This window comes from Macaca nemestrina, chromosome 7 (genome assembly GCF_043159975.1).
Source record: "Macaca nemestrina isolate mMacNem1 chromosome 7, mMacNem.hap1, whole genome shotgun sequence".
NCBI classification, from domain to species: Eukaryota; Metazoa; Chordata; class Mammalia; order Primates; family Cercopithecidae; genus Macaca; species Macaca nemestrina.
Window position 1 is genome coordinate 61,435,207 of NC_092131.1, and position 17,260 is coordinate 61,452,466.

The window sequence follows — 17,260 nt, forward strand, 5'->3', positions numbered from 1 at the left end:
CACCTTCTGGGTTCAAGGAGAGTAGCTGGAACTACAGGCCTGTGCCACCACGCCCGAAAATTTTTTGTATTTTTACTAGAAACAGGGTTTTGTCATGTTGGTCAGGCTGGTCTCGAACTCTTGACTTAAAGTGATCTGCCTGCCACGACCTCCCAAAGTGCTGGGCTTACAGGCTAAGCCACTGCATCCAGCCTGAAGTTTCACTTTCACTTTTGAAATGAAATTATCATTTCACTTAGGATACATTGCAATTAATATGTTAACACTAAAAAGCTTTCAAGCAGTTTATTGGATATAAGCAGTTTATTGGAAAGTCTTCAATCCAAGACACATTCCTGATTTAGAAATCAATAAGTAATATTTTATTTTATTTTATATTATTTTATTTTATTTGAGACAGGGTCTAGCCCTCTCACCCAGGTGGGAGTGCAGTGGTAGGATCATGGCTCATTGCAGCCTCGTCCTCCTGGGCTCAAGCAATCCTAGTTTTTAATTTTTTGTTTTGTTTTGTTTTGTAGAGACAAGGTTTCACTATGTTGCCAGGTTGGTCTCAAATTCCTGGGCTCAAGCGATTCATCCTACTTTGAGCTCCCGAAGTACTGGAATTACAGGCATGAGCTATTGGGCCTGGTCTGTAAGTAATTTTAAATTACACTAATTGATAAATTAAAAATATAAATCTGTATAGTTAGCATAAATACAAGCATAAGGAAAAGAACTAAAAATGGGTTTAGGTGATAAATTAAGCAATTTTGGAATGTATACCATTAATAGTTAAAAGTCATTTATATTATTGTATGCAAGTAACATGCAACATGAAAATAAAAGGAGCTTTATTTACAATGGTGAATAAAATTGGTTTGAGATTAATTTAACTTAAGCAAGGCTATTTATGCAAAACCAATTATAAAACACTAATGAAAAAATTAAGAAAGATAAAGACATGAATAATTATAAGGTTTTGATCCTTGCTGGGAAGACTAAATATAGTAAGGTTGACAGCACCCCTAAGTTAACATATAGACAAGTTGTTTCTACTCAACATTCTTGTGATATATTTCATAAAACTTGCATCAAAGAAAGGAAACTCCTGCTGGAAATGCAAGCCAAAGTTCTTTTTTTTTTAAGGTATTGGCAGTAGACATGCCCTTCAAAATTTTTGAAGTATATTAAAAATTTAAGTTCTCTAACATGTACAGTATTATATTTCAACAGAAAAGACAATAATCTGTTTTCCAAAAATTAATGTTTCAAAAAATTAATTCAAACTTTTATACTAAACTTAAGCGAAGAGATAAAATCGTTTCAAAAAATTAATTCAAACTTTTATGCTAAGCTTAAGTGAAGAGATAAAATCAGCAATGAGAAAGTGTTTCATTAAGCAAATATTAGTATAATTAAATATGAGAATGAGGACAATGTGAAATAGATCCAATACCACATGTCATAATGTATGCTGGATAAATACATGATATATATATATAAACAAAATAATCAAAAATCATTTTTATGACAAGGATAGATACAATATTTTAAATAAATCAGAAGGATGGCTATATATTATATTCTGGTATATGTATACAATAAAATATAATGAAAATAAATATTAAAAGCAAAGCAAATAAATCAGGAAAATATTTACAAACATAACAGAGATTAGCAATTATCCAAATGCAAAGAGTGTATTAAGCTATGTTAATCTAATGGACCAATTATACTTGAAAAATAGAAAAAAAAAGTTCAATTGAAATGTATAGCTTATTCTTAGATATTTACATGTCTGTTTATACAAATATTTTGTAAGCTTTTTGAGTCAGAATTTATGACACACTAGTGTTTTTATCCCAAAACAATTAATAGAATGCCCAAAATATGCTAGTTGGGTTGAGTAAACAAAGTGGATTAGTTCAAAGTATAAAGGAAACTCATGTTCTCATTAACAAATAAAAAATAAAGAGCTAATAAAAATAATACTGCATAAGAACCAGTAATTGTCTTTCAACAATGGAATTACTCTCAGAAATTTAAGCAAATAAAGAATTGTTTGGATATTATATGGAGGGGCTCATATATTCAAAGGAAAAGCTACCGAAGTAGGCTTAGTAAAGTCCAAGAGTAATACAGCTCTGGGGATCTTGGTATTGAAACAAGTGTACATCCACCAGGATAAATCAGCTGGAGTCATTTTTAGTCTTGAGATCAATGTTTCATGTTTAGGGAAGAGCCTGTGGTAGGTTGGCCTACTCAAACCATGTGGATGTAGAGTAGGGAAATACTGATTTTACAAAACCTCTGACTATTACTAGAACAGTGAGAAAGATACGGAACAGCCCAAAGCAATAAGGTTATGTATAGATACTGTTATTCACCTATTTAAAATAATAAAGATAAATTGTATATAATTTAGGTATACTTATGTGTTGGCAGTAGCACTGTAAATCTCATCAATCTTTCAGGAGAGCCAATTTTTTATATGTAATATGTCCTAAAGAAAATTATTCACATACAGTATTTCCCCAATAAAATACTCCTTGGGAAATGTGCTCCATGGAACTTGTCCCCTACTTCCTCTGTCCCTTATTTTATCAAAATATTCTGAGAAGTGATATTTATTACTTTGAATATGAAAAAAGTAATGGCCAATAAGACATGTCTAAGCAAATTGATTCTGCATAATATGAAATAGTAACTGTGAACAATGAAAGTCCCTCAAGAGAATGAGGCAGGAAAATGGGGTCCGGAGGCAGGGAACATAAGGAACATAAGGCCAATTCACACTTCAGCTATGACAGGAAATATCCTCTCTATAGGGTGTAAGCCAAGTAAATGACTTTGTAACTTTACTTCATCTTCTTCATTTACATAGGGCTTACTCCAAGTAACCAATGGAATCCTCTAGAGGGTATTTAAACTCCCCAAAATTCTTTAATGGGGCCCTTAAGCTCCTGTGCTGGGGCCAACTCCCACACTGTGGAGTGTACTTTCATTTTCGATAAATCCCTTCATTCCTTCCTTATCTTTGTGCATTTTATCCAATTCTTTCTTCAAGACACCAAGAACCTGGACATAGCTAAACCTTTTCAGAACATAACTTTCCAGGTTTTATGTTAAAATTAAAACTGCTAAGAGTCGCCTTTGTAACATGCAATTGTGACTACTAGAAACAGTTATATATGCAAGGTATGTACGAACAGTAAACTGTGGTTTTTTTTTTTTTTTTCTGTAAAAGGTTATAAAAGGATTTTGCTTCGTTAAAATTTCTGAGTCATCATTTTGGCAAAATATATAATTTATGGTAATCTGGAATTCCAAAATCAAACTTCAGTTTCAAAATTCTCTTTCCAAATGCCTCGCTTTTTGGATGGATCAGAGAGCCCTTGAAAACATCCAGAAAAGAGGTAAACAGAATTGTTTGACATTTTTAAGTACATGGGATTGCCAAACTGAAGTTGAGTCTTCTTTAGGTTATATTTTTGTGAATAATGCTAATATATGTTCCAAAATTGTATGGGATTTCTAAAATTCTAATGTCTAAGTATTGTTATTATGGTATTGTAAACCACAGGAATAACCAAATTTCCTTGTCAGTGCTATGCACTTATTTGGAAAAACAACTGGTATTCAAGAGCATAGAAGTCTAATGTTGATTAAGCATGGATTCATGGAGAATCAGGTGGCCATCTTGTCTTTCCTGAGTCCTTAAAGCTCTCATTATTAAAAGTTCTGCATTCCATGACTCACCATAGAAAAGATAAAATGATCCAGATTGAATACAATCTGTGTAGTGACTTCCAAATTACTAAAATAGTTTATTATCAGTGTTTGGTCCCATATACCTGGGAAAACAATTAAAGCTTCAGGTACATTTGGTCATCTGATGGGCCATTTAAACCTTTTTAAAAGGGATTTCATTCAATTGTTATTTTCCATGCATGTTTTCTGGTTGAATAGAAGTTTTCCCATGCAAGAATGCTGATGTTGTAACAGTAGATTATTAAGCAACGGTGTATTTTAACCAGGTGAAAAAGCTTCTTATGGTTTGGATCTTCTGAAAACATCAGTGAAAGACTGTCCTTGCCATCCAGACTACAACAAAAACTTTGGGACCTTGAACTTTGGGTTTATAATCACATAAATGAGAAGGGTCCCTCTACATTCTCAGAACTGTACACTCATTGGAACCCTTAATGTAGTACTAACCAGGGAAATTTCTTCAAAGAAGAAGATGGAATCCTTAATGTGAATAGCTTTTTCCAAGTTGACAGATGAAGACTTCTATCATGAAACTCTTATCTTTGAGTATTTTCTCTTGCTTATGCCTCTATAAACAATACAAGTGGAAAAGGGGTCTGTTATGTGCACTTATGGGATGTACTTTTATTTGTGAAGGAGTTACAGCCAGCCTTATACATGGATAAACTTATACTTGATAGATTAAAGATGAAGGCCCAATGTAGGTAAGAAACTTTAATGGTAGGTATGTTGCTTCATAATCAGTCAAAAACAAACACTGGTTGACTCCTCTTAACCCACATCATGGGTTAAAGAGAACATTGCCAGAAGGCCTTCACTCTTCTAAAAGGGATCATTTGTTAGTTCCTTTTTCCATAGTTTAAAGTAAAAGAGGCAATGATTAGAAATGTATTTCCCATGATAACGTCTATAGCAAATTCTACTGTAAAGACTACAGTTACACAACAGATTTTAAATTATTTTGTGAAAGTTATAGTAGAATTGGCTAAACAAAGAAGTAGCTGTTCAGCCGCTAACACTTGTAGCCTATGGAAAAATTCATCAAATGAAGATTATAGAAATTCAGTGGTAGGGGATTAACAAAGAGACTGCTTAGTTAAGTGAGCAAACTCTTTATCTAGCTCATTCTTTGATCCATTTGATTTTAGGAGGTTTGGCTTGTGGGAAACTTGGGTAAGCAGCATACTCCAAATTCTTGGTATTATCCTCGCAGTAGTCATAACAATAGTCTCCCTGGTGCACTGTATTTTCTCAAAGGTTTTAAATGCTTGCATGCGGCCATCTCTAGAATGTCATATGGTCTCTTTTCAACTGGAATGACAGGAGCTAAAAGAAATGTGCAACCATGAAGACACACTAACCTATGAATGATGTGTTGAGACAAGAAACCCAAAACGATGGTAACTGAGAATGGCACTAAGGCCCTAAGTTTTGGTCACACTCTCACCTGAGTGAGAACCTGACCAAAACGGGGGAGTTTTTTTTTTCTAAACAAAATTCTGAGGGCCATTGTTTTGGACTAAGCTCATTCTCTAGGCCCCAACAGACCAAACCAAACCAAAATGGAGTTGCTTGTGCATTAAGGAAAGACATCGGTTCTAGAACAAATCAGGTTTTACTTTTTTCTCCTGCAAATTTTTGTAACAAACATTTTTGATAACATAGGTATCCACCCCATGAAGTTCCCAATAAATCTTTTAACCAAATTCATTTCCTCTTGCCTAGAGACCATCAAGCTTCACATAATCATGCAACAAAGGTTCCAGCCGGTTCCAAGTGAAGACACCAGCCCTGGCCATCAAGAAGCTACCTTGCCTCCACCAGACAGAGCAGGGCGAGAGTTCCATGATCCTCAGTAGGTAGGGACTACACCCCAAGCCAGCATGAAGCAGACACAGAAAAAAGACCATTGGTTTCTCTGCCTCCCATAAAGATTTATGGGGTCACATCTCTCAGAGGGGAGATGAGGCAGGAAAAGAGGGTCTGGAGGCAGGGAACATAAGGCCAATTCACACTTCAGCTATGACAGGAAATATCCTCTCCATAGGGTGTAGGCCAAGTAAATAACTTTGTAACTTTACTTTATCCTCTTCATTTACATGGAATATGCCCCAAGTAACCAATGGAATCCTCTAGCGGATATTTAAACTCCCTAAAATTATTTAACGGGGCCCTTGAACCTCTATGCTCGGGCCCACTCCCACACTGTGGAGTGTACTTTCATTTTCGATAAATCTTTTTATTCCTTCCTTTGTGCATTTTGTCCAATTCTTTCTTCAAGACGCCAAGAACCTGGACACCCTCCAGTGGTGACAAGAAGAGACTACAGATTTCTTCCTCATGAAAATAAGAAAACAACCAGGAACTTTCTGAAATTTCTGTAATATGTGAAGCAGAGGGAGTCAAGTTGAAAGAAAAGGCCATTAATGCTGAAACACCTATGTTGTCATACTGGAAAAGGAAGGACTTTCAGAGAAATATGTAAATAATTTCCTCCCACTCTGTCCCAAGCCAAGGGAAGAAGTTTCTGAAAGTAAGAGCTTTGGGGAGGGAATTGTGTGAAAATTGGAAAGGGACAAAGAAGAATATTGGTGCGTCAAATGCACTTCAAAAGGTAAAGTGAGGAACTTAACATTACAGGTTCTTGATGTTGTTAGTATGAAAATGAAACGAGGAAAAATCTCTAACTAGTTTTGTTTTGATAAAACACTCAGGAGTGAAAATCACTAAGGTTTTAGTATAAGCTTTTAGTATAACCCTACTAAATCACTAAGCTTTTAGTATAACCCTACTTTCAACTTATAACTTATAGCTCTTACCAAATGAAATCACTTCTAAGAAACCACAGCAGGGCCACAGAAGAACCTGGCCACCAGAAGGTCTAGCTGCAGCATTTTACCCCCAAGTTTGCTTATTCAGGAAATTCAATTCAATTCATTCATTGAATGGATTGAACTTTAATACTAAACCAGGCTCATTGCCACTTCCTGAGGATTGATCAGATGATCGTGAAAATCAATGAAATATTGATCTATACAATTGCTGAAGGAGTCCAATAAAAACAAATGTCAATATGACTCATTTGTTTTTATTTTTTAAATCAAGGGTGCATATAATAATTCCCTGAAAAGTTTTCTTAAAATACCCTGGATCATAGGCCTCTCTGGATTTCCTGATTCTGATTTGGGACATGCCAAGGTGTGTCAGGCAAGCACAGTTTTAGAAAATAAAAATCTCAGCATGTAATTATGAAGCATAACACATATTGAGAACTGCTGATGTAGATTATCACATGCAAGCATAAGTAGATTCAGTACAGAGGTTGATTCAGTACAGAGGTTGAGGTCATCTGATTCAGTACAGAGGTTGAGGTCCCCAGGGAAAGGAAGTTGATGCCCAATGCAAAAGATTACATTAATAATTTGTCTTGGACAGCTCAGGCTACCATAACAGAATACCATAGACTGCATGACTTAGAAATTTATTTTCTCACAATTCTGGAGGCTTGTTCAACTCCAAAATTTGTTTCCTGGTGAGGACCTTCTTCCTGACTTGCAGACAGCCACCTTCTCACTTTGTCTTCAAGTGGCAGGTTGGGGAGGGGGAGACAGAAAGTGGTGAGAGAAAGTGACAAAGAGATCTTTATTTTTTAAAATAAATCTACTAATTACATCATGAAGACTCCACCCTCATGACCTTCTATGACATTAATTACTTCTAAATGACTCATCTTCAGATAGCATCATATTGGGGATTATGGCCTCACATATGAATTTGGGAGAGAGGGGGATATAATTAAGTTCATAGCATAGTTTAATTTGTATTATCAGTGTGATTCAAGATGTTGTTAAATTATCCAGAGTAGGCTGTAGTATAAAATGAACTATCAGAGTAACTTTTAGATAAAAACAGTGCAGAAAATTCTAGCACCATGCTTGAAAATGAATGCAATAGAGAAAAAGTTATAAAGAGAGAAAAACTATAGAAAAAAGTTATCAATTTGGGAAAAAAATAGGAAGAAGGAAAAAGCAAGAAAGCAATATGAATATAATATATTGAAAATGACAGAAAAACTAATATCAAACACACATGTAATTATAACAAATAAGTATAGGTTAAATAGAAGTGTGTTTTTTATTTAAAGAAACATACTGCATAAAAAGGATTTTAAAAAAGAGATAATCAAAGGTATAAAATTCATCTAACATAAGTAATTTGATGAGTGTTCAAATTTGGTTTACCGTTTTGTTTCTGCAAAATTTTAACAACAGAAGATAGATTAAATAATTAAGTAATTGGCCGGGCGCGGTGGCTCATGCCTGTAATCCCAGCACTTTGGGAGGCCGAGGTGGGCAGATCACAAGGTCAGGAGATCGAGACCACAGTGAAACCCCGTCTCTACAAAAAATACAAAAAACTAGCCGGGCGAGGTGGCGGGCGCCTGTAGTCCCAGCTACTCAGGAGGCTGAGGCAGGAGAATGGCGTGAACCCGGGAGGTGGAGCTTGCAGTGAGCCGAGATCCCACCACTGCACTCCAGCCTGGGCGGCAGATCGAGACTCCATCTCAAAAAAAAAGATTAAATAATTAAGTAATTAATAAGAGACTATTATACAGCTATAATTAAGGTCAGATTATAAATATGTGTATAAACATGAAAAGATATCCCTGGCATACTGATGAGTTAACAACTGACTATATAGCAGTAGTTATAATTGGCTTTCATGGAATAAAACTAAAAATAATGCTATTTGATTGATGCAGAATATGTGTAAAGACTTTTGATGTTCTCTTACATGCACATCTATTGAATTTTCATGTCATACATGTACTATTTCTTTTAGGATAAGTAAACACAAAAATATTTTTATCACAAAATATGAAGAACTAATAAATTATGAAGAGTAAACATAGAACAGATGAATAAAATAAAAATCACCTATTATCCTTCCAGAACTACAGGCAGTAATAATATTTCACTGAACCATACTGTGTTAATCTCTGTGTTACCAGTGCCTAACACAGAGCCTGATATACAATACATGTGCAATACATATTTGTTAAATGGAACTGAACTAAGATCCTACCATGAACATTTATGTAAAATATCATGTTAATAAGGTTCTATATACTGCTTACAATATTTGTTGTGATTGCAATTATGTAGCCAAGTATAGATATGTATACACTGTTAATAAACACTGAAAGAGAATCAGGAGTAATGGGAATATTTGGAATACTGTATTATTTTAATCAAAAAACATTTATACAGTTTTTGTCTGGTCCTATTCTATATGCTTACAGTAGTAATAAAGGCAGCCAGGTTCCTACCTTCCTGGATCCTGCAATCTAATAAAGAGACATAGGAGAAATAAAGAAATAATAAAGGAGATAATTACAGATTGGTGTAAATTCTATAACAAATAACCAAGGAGGGCCATTATAGGACACATGTGATGGGAGAGAAATTTAAAGGAATAAGTACAAAGGCTTTACAATGATGGCACAGTCAAAGAAAATTCACTAGAATTAGCTATCAGTGCTCTAGGGGAGAGGAAAAGGAGCTGAAGTAAAAGAAATGGGAAGATAACAGGTAATCCAGGTATTTGTACTCACAATAAAATATTTGAATTTTGTTCAATATGTAATTAGAAACCACTGAAGGATTTAACACAGTGACGTAATTTGGTTTACATTTTGACCTTCTTAAAACATATACATTTTAATAAGATCATGCTGGCTCTTCTGTGAGTTTAAAAGATTTTGAGAGGTAGAAGCAAGGGTGGAAAATAAGAGATCAGTAAGGAAATTACAATAGTCCAAGTAAAGGATGATGTTTTTGATCAGATGGAAGCAATGGAGAAGGAAATACATGGACAAATTAGAGATGTATATGAGAGAAGCTGGGCTTACACCTGTAATCCCAGCACACTGGGAGGCCCAGGTGGGTGGATCATGAGGTCAGGAGTTCGAGACCAGCCTGGCCAAGACGGTGAAACCTCGCCTCTACTAAAGTTAGCCAGATGTGGTAGTGCTCCTGTAATATGTAGCCATGACTCTCTACAAAAATTAGCCAGATGTGGTGGCGCACCTGTAGTCTCAGCTACTCAGGAGGCTTAGGCTGGAGAATCGTTTGAACCTGGGGGGTGGAGTTGCAGTAAGCCGAAATGGCAACACTGCACTCCAGCCTGGGCGACCGAGTGAGACTCAGCCTCAAAAAAAAAAAAAAAAAAAGGATGTATGTGAGAGGTACCCAGGGTTATCTAACTGTTGGTTGTAGAAAATGAGGACAAGAAAGGAAATAAGCACATAGAAGAATTTACTGGAATATAAAGGCAGGGAAAGAAGAGCAAGTTTTACTAGATAAAAATCACAATTTATTTTAGAAATGTTGGATTTGTGATCCCAATTAGATATTCGAGTGGAATGCCAAGTAGACTATCTCGATTTCAGTGCTAGTGCCTGGCCTGTGGATATAAATTTGGGAACTATGACCACCTAAAGTCATGAGACTAGATGCTATGCTTTTTTTTTTTTTTTTTTTCCCCTATGGGACAAAAACAAAACCAAAAACTCTAGCTAATACTTATACAGATATGTATATATTTGATAAAGTTAAAAACCAGATTTGATAATTTTATTCATTGGCTGTCATACATTGCTTTGCACATATTGGGCTAAAAATAGTTGTTTTATGATAATATGAATAAATTTTACTTTTATAGAGAAGACTTTTTAGGCATACTTATAGCATTTTAAAAATATATTACTCTATCACTGAACAATTCATAAACATGACTCTACAAATTATTTTTCTGACACTTATCTGAATAATCTAGTCCTTTTTTTTCCAATAAAATACATACCAAGGAACATCTGTGTAGGTTTGAAAGGCACAGGTAATACTTTTACCGTTATGGCAGACTCCTGCTTTGCACTCGGTAAAATCTACTCCTGAGAGCAAAGCCCTTAGATGTGTTCATCTGTAATTTCTCCCTTGTGATTTGGAGGCCATCTCCCAAGATGACTTCCCAATGGTCCCCTTCAGTTCTCTATTTGGTCGGCACCAAAACACCATCACAAATCACTTTCATATCTCCCTTTCACTTTACTCAGCAATTGGACACAAAATGGTTTTGTTGTTGTTATTGTTACTGAAAAATACTCATCAGATTAATTCCTTGGTATAGAACCACTATGTTGCTGCAGGTTTATCTATTAATCTTTATTCTCTGAAAAACAATGACACATTTAGGTATTTCAGTTCTAACAATCTTCAGAAAAAGATTTATTTTTCTTTTGTGACAAAAAAATGTCAATATCTAATACAAAGTTAAAGCTTTGGAAAAATCTTTAGTGGAAATCTTTTGTGGCAAAATCTTTAGTACACAGGCTTATCATTTGTTTAAGCAATAATACCAAAACCTTTCCTGAGGCATAAATTTGCCCCATGTTTATGAAAATATGCCACGATTTATGAAGAACTTGAAACTAGCTTATCTCCAATATTTTGAGCCATCCTTTTCATTCTAGATTTGCAAACCAAAGCGTATATTACAAATCATGAATGTTCCAATATGCTTCTACTCCATTCTTGAACATGCCAGAGCTTTAGTTCCAAAGAGGAATATTTTCTTTTATTTTTATTTAATAGAAGAGAAGGGAATCTTGTGACTGACGTATTTATTACTACAGCAAATTTGGCAAAACGTTTTTCTTAGAGGAAGATTTAAACATTCATGAATGTAACTTTGGTTATGAAGTTAAATTTTTGCTGTGTTGAAAATAATGTTGGCATAAATATAAATCAGATTATCATCGAAAAACTTTCTAAATTATTCATATATGAGTATTTTAAATAATAAAATATTGTTATGGTTAAGCTTCAATTGATATACAAGTTTATCCATTACATTAGATTTAACTATTAATGGGCAAGAATACATTATTCAATGATAAGTAATGAAGAATAAGCTATTAAACTGTAAAAAGTATAGTACTTTATAATTTATTTTTTGAAATTAAAAAAAATTGTGCTCCTAACTAGTCCGACACTGAATGATTTTTTCGCCCTCTACAGTGCTCAGTGTGTCTGCTGCCTGTGTTAGTGATGTGGTTTATCCTGCAGAGTCCCTTATTGAAAAGACCTTGAGTGTCTATAGCTCTATTACATTTTCGCTCTCTGATGGCATAACCATCAATAACTACAACCCACTGATTTTATCACCTTTTTGCTTCCCTCTTAAGCCAGCTTAAATTCCATGGCCAGTTACTATAATGTCTTCCTTTCCTATAATTTCAACTCCCTTGTCTTGCTCTTGCCCTTGTCTTTGCCACATTGACTTGGCAAAATACAAGCTCTGGTTTTACCTACAACCCCTAAACTGAAAGTAAAAACAACAGCAAAAATAAACACACTACAATGTGGCTTGCTTTTACTTTAAATTCGAAGGCAATAACCTCAAGGAAGCTCTTAAGGCTGCCCAGCAATCACACTCCATTGCACTGGTACAATACTCTCCTGTCGTCATAGACAATAGCTGGTGGTCTTTCCTTAAACTACTCACAATTTTTCCCATCCTATTTTCTGAGAATATAGAGGCAGTCAGAAGAGAGTATTCTAAACTCTTACCCTCATAGCTACCAAACAACTAGCATCTGTACCCTTTCCTTCCTTTACAATAGATTAATTATTGTTGCCAAAAATAAAAACCATATCCTCCACTGTGCCCTTTCACCCAGTCAAGGACATTGTTCAGCAGCCTTCTGCTTCTGGACTATTGCTTACTTCCCCTCTTTACTGGATCATTCCCATCAGCATTCACATGTCTTACAATTTCTCCCATTTAAAAAAACAAAAATAAAAATGATTTTCCATTTAACTACACATAGAGAGTATGTTTTTGCTCCTATTGATAACAATAGGAAAAAGTGGTCTATATTTACTTTCTTAACCTTTTCTGTTCCTTTTCAAACTTATACCAGCCAGGCTTTCATCCTCACAACTCCATGGAAAATGTTCTTTTGAGTGTCACCAATGTCTTCCACGTTGAGAAATCCAGTGTTTATTTCCCAGTCTTCAACTGGCTTGACCTCAGCAGCATTCGACACAGATGATTAATCTGCTTCCTGAAACATTTTTTTCACTTCCTATACACAAGACACATTTTCACACGGCATTTTGTTTTACTTCATGGCCACTTCATCATATTCTCCACTGGTTTCTCCCCCAATCAGCTTACTTTGTTGTGCTCCTGGGATCTCAGATTTTGAATCTCCTCTCTTAGCATCTCTAATAAATACAGTAGTCCCCCACTTATCCATGGTTTCACCTTCCACAGTCTCAGTTACCCATGGTTTACAGGGTCTGAAAATATTAACTGAAAAAATCTAGATAAATCCAGATATAAACAATTCATAAGTTTTAAGTTGTGCTGTTCTGGGTAGCATAATGAAATCTCTCACCCTCTGGCTCCATCCCTTCTGGGATATGAATCATCCCTTTGTCCAGTGTGTATACAATAACTACACTACCATTAGTCACTTAGTAGCTGTCTCAGTTATCACATTGATAAACAACCTCATAGACACATTGTTAGGTTATTGCTGTGAGATGAGGCATCTACTGAGGGTCTTGGAATGTATCTCCCATGGATAAGGGGGCAGGAAACTACTGTAAAGTGGTTGATTGTCTTTTATTCTAGGGTTTTAAATGTTTGTACAGTGATGACTTCAAAAATTGTAATCCAGACCTTCCCTTTGGACTTCAAATTTTCATAGCTATCTGCTGGCTTAATGTAATGACTAGAGGTCCAAAAGCCATCTCCAACTTAATATACCAAAGCCCATATGTTGATTTCCCCTTCCCTCACCCTGCTTATCCTGATGTTTTCTCCATTGAAATAAATATGTTCTTTCAGTTGCTCAGGCTTAAAAAGCAGCTACCTCTATTCTCTCATTCCCTACATCTAACCTATCAGCAAAACTTGTCAGCCATTGTGAAGGCAAATAAAAATTTAAAATAAGAGAAAAGGAGAGACTTCTCCCCACCTCCAACCTTTTTTCTTGGGAGTATTTACTTTAGAAAACTAAACTTGCAATTGTAAGTACTTTCTCCTCCTTTTGAAATGAATGTATATCATTTTGAAAACTAATTAGGATCTTTGTCAGTTTTATGACCCAAGAATGTCTTTTCTCAAGCATCTGGAAGCCATCTCTTTGAAATGTACCATTCAGGACATAGGTAGGCATGGGCAAAGACTTCATGTCTAAAACACCAAAAGCAACGGCAGCAAAAGCCAAAATTGACAAATGGGATCTCATTAAACTAAAAAGCTTCTGCACAGCAAAAGAAACTACCATCAGAGTGAACAGGCAACCTACAGAATGGGAGAAAATTTTTGCAATCTACTCATCTGACAAAGGGCTAATATCCAGAACCTACAAAGAACTCAAACAAATTTACAAGAAAAAAACAAACAACCCCATCAAAAAGTGGGCAAAGGATATGAACAGACATTTCTCAAAAGAAGACATTCATACAGCCAACAGACACATGAAAAAATGCTCATCATCACTGGCCATCAGAGAAATGCAAATCAAAACCACAATGAGATACCATCTCACACCAGTTAGAATGGCGATCATGAAAAAGTCAGGAAACAACAGGTGCTGGAGAGGATGTGGAGAAATAGGAACACTTTTACACTGTTGGTGGGATTGTAAACTAGTTCAACCATTATGGAAAACAGTATGGCGATTCCTCAAGGATCTAGAACTAGATGTAACATATGACCCAGCCATCCCATTACTGGGTATATACCCAAAGGATTATAAATCATGCTGCTATAAAGACACATGCACACGTATGTTCATTGCAGCACTATTCACAATAGCAAAGACTTGGAACCAACCCAAATGTCCATCAGTGACAGACTGGATTAAGAAAATGTGGCACATATACACCATGGAATACTATGCAGCCATCAAAAAGGATGAGTTTGTGTCCTTTGTAGGGACATGGATGCAGCTGGAAACCATCATTCTTAGCAAACTATCACAAGAACAGAAAACCAAATACCGCATGTTCTCACTCATAGGTGGGAACTGAACAATGAGATCACTTGGACTCGGGAAGGGGGACATCACACACCGGGGCCTATTATGGGGAGTGGGGAGGGGGGAGGGATTGCATTGGGAGTTATACCTGATGTAAATGACGAGTAGTTGGGTGCTGATGAGTTGATGGGTGCAGCACAGCAACATGGCACAAGTATACATATGTAACAAACCTGCACGTTATGCACATGTACCCTAGAACTTAAAGTATAATAAAAAAAAAAAAACAAAAAAAAAACCAATAAGGAAGATAACAACCCCAGATTCCAGCTTCTATGGGAAGATAAGGGGCTAACCTAGGTGGACATATTACTCTAAGTAGTGGAATACTTCCTATTGTAAAGATATACATTAGTTTTTCCTCTGAATAAGTCCAATTAGCTAATGCAGATTATCACCCCAATTACTAGGCTGGCTTTAGGATAAACTACGACAAATTATGCTGTCAAATCTTTCTGAAAAACTCATAGTTATCGTTTATTTTGAAAATATGTATGTAATGACTTGGGTCTGCTTGGCTGTATAAAAGGCTAAGGATTTTTTGCATTTGCAATCTCTTAGCAGATTGTATTAAACATCACATTCTGATTTAAACTTATTCAATAATAAAACTCTTTTCTTACTCTAGTACCTTTGTGGAAAGAATTTTTGAGTTGGGTGGAAGTAGTGACTGTATGAAGCAACTACCACTGCAGGACCAGAAAAGAGTATTAAAGAAAACAGCAATCTTGGAGTCCAAAGTTATATTTTAATAAAAGGTAAGGATAGGCAATGGTTTTTCAATGTTGGCTAGGAAGAAAACGTGTAGAAGAGTAAACCAAATAATTTAGACATTCCATATAATGTTATGCCAGTTCATCATATTGGTCATATTATTGTGATGAAGTCTCCTGAGAAGCAGGTAACAAGTATTTAAATGTTTTAGTGAAACATATGCACACTAGATGTTGATAGATCAAATTATGAAAAACCAAGCTACTCTATCACATTGAATTTTCTGGTTGTCCAATGCAATAGAGTGCTTGTTTCCTCACAACTTAAGCAACAAATTATGTTTTCTTACTTTTGAGTTTTTGCTTTTCTGATATAAGAAAAATGGTAGAGTACTTTTAATTTGAATTTCTTTTTTCATGACTGAATTTTGGATATCTTCAGGTGTTTAAAAGCCGTTTTTATAGCTTTTTCTGTGAATTTTTTATTGTATGTTTTCTCCATTTTTTCCCTCAGGTTTTTGGTGGTTTTTGCTTTTTTTTTTCAATTTTAAAGAACAATATAAGTTTCCAAACTTTTAAAAATTTTATATAGTTCTACTTATACTAAGAAAAGACATATTAAAGAGCTTGCTTTCACACCTGGGCCAAAAACCTAAAGGAGGAGCATACAATGTCCTTGGCTTATATGGTAGATATTACAAGGTAAAGAAAGAACTTCATGAGAAAAAAACTGAAACTCTTTGATCAACTTCTCCCTTCCATCTGAAAATTCTTCTAATGATAAATATGGGACTTTGGGATACTAATTAACACAAGAGAATATTTCCTTTGTAGAGTCCAAACATAGTTTACATATAGCTACTTTGTATGGTAAATTGATATAGTTAGTTGTTGGCTGAAGGTATTTTTTTCTGGAGGATTCAGCTATTTTCTGGACAATATAAGCAACATTAAAAATAATATTTATGCCGGGCACGCTGGCTCACGCCTGTAATCCCAGCACTTTGGGAGGTTGAGGCGGGTGGATCACGAGGTCAGGTGTTCAAGACCAGCCTGGCCAACATAGTGAAACCCTGTCTCTACTAAAAATAAAAATAATCAGCTGATCATGGTGGCAAGTGCCTGTAATCCCAGCTATTTGGGAGGCTGAGGCAGGAGAATCACTTGAACCTGGGAGATGGAGGTTGCAGTGAACTGAGATTGTGCCACTTCACTCCAGCCCGAGGAACAGTGTGAGACTCCGTCTCAAAAAATATATATATACATATATTTATGTATATCTTTGAGATGACTCACTCCCTCTGAAAAATGCAGTGATGAACTCATCCAGTATTTAAACAGGAGCTAATCTGCAAATTGTGTGAAGCTTAACCCATATAGTTGAATCCTGGCATGAAGTCATACGTTTTTGTGGTTTGCAAACTCACAATTATCTATATGTTAAGAAATACATCAAGAATCTCTATACTTAATAGGCAAATACATGATGTGGTCAGCCTCTAACCACATTTCTAGACCTTATTTTTTTCTTCTATTTCTCAGTGGATTTATTTGAAGGCATATCCTGGAAACAGAAGTAAAAAGCGGTTAGGCCATATCCAATTAATGTCATATGTCTTATAAGGGTAGGACCAGATATCTAAGCCAGATACTGATTACAAAATCTATGAGACAGTAC

The 17,260-nt window shown here is 35.5% G+C and overlaps 1 long non-coding RNA gene across 1 annotated transcript; it reads left to right on the plus strand.

Moving 5' to 3' along the window:
* Positions 1-597: 597 nt before the first annotated feature.
* LOC105481883 (uncharacterized) lies at positions 598-15,621 on the plus strand. Its single transcript, XR_011625368.1, has 3 exons — positions 598-634; positions 5,479-5,612; positions 15,498-15,621. It is a non-coding gene; the product is annotated as an uncharacterized lncRNA (long non-coding RNA).
* Positions 15,622-17,260: the final 1,639 nt, after the last annotated feature.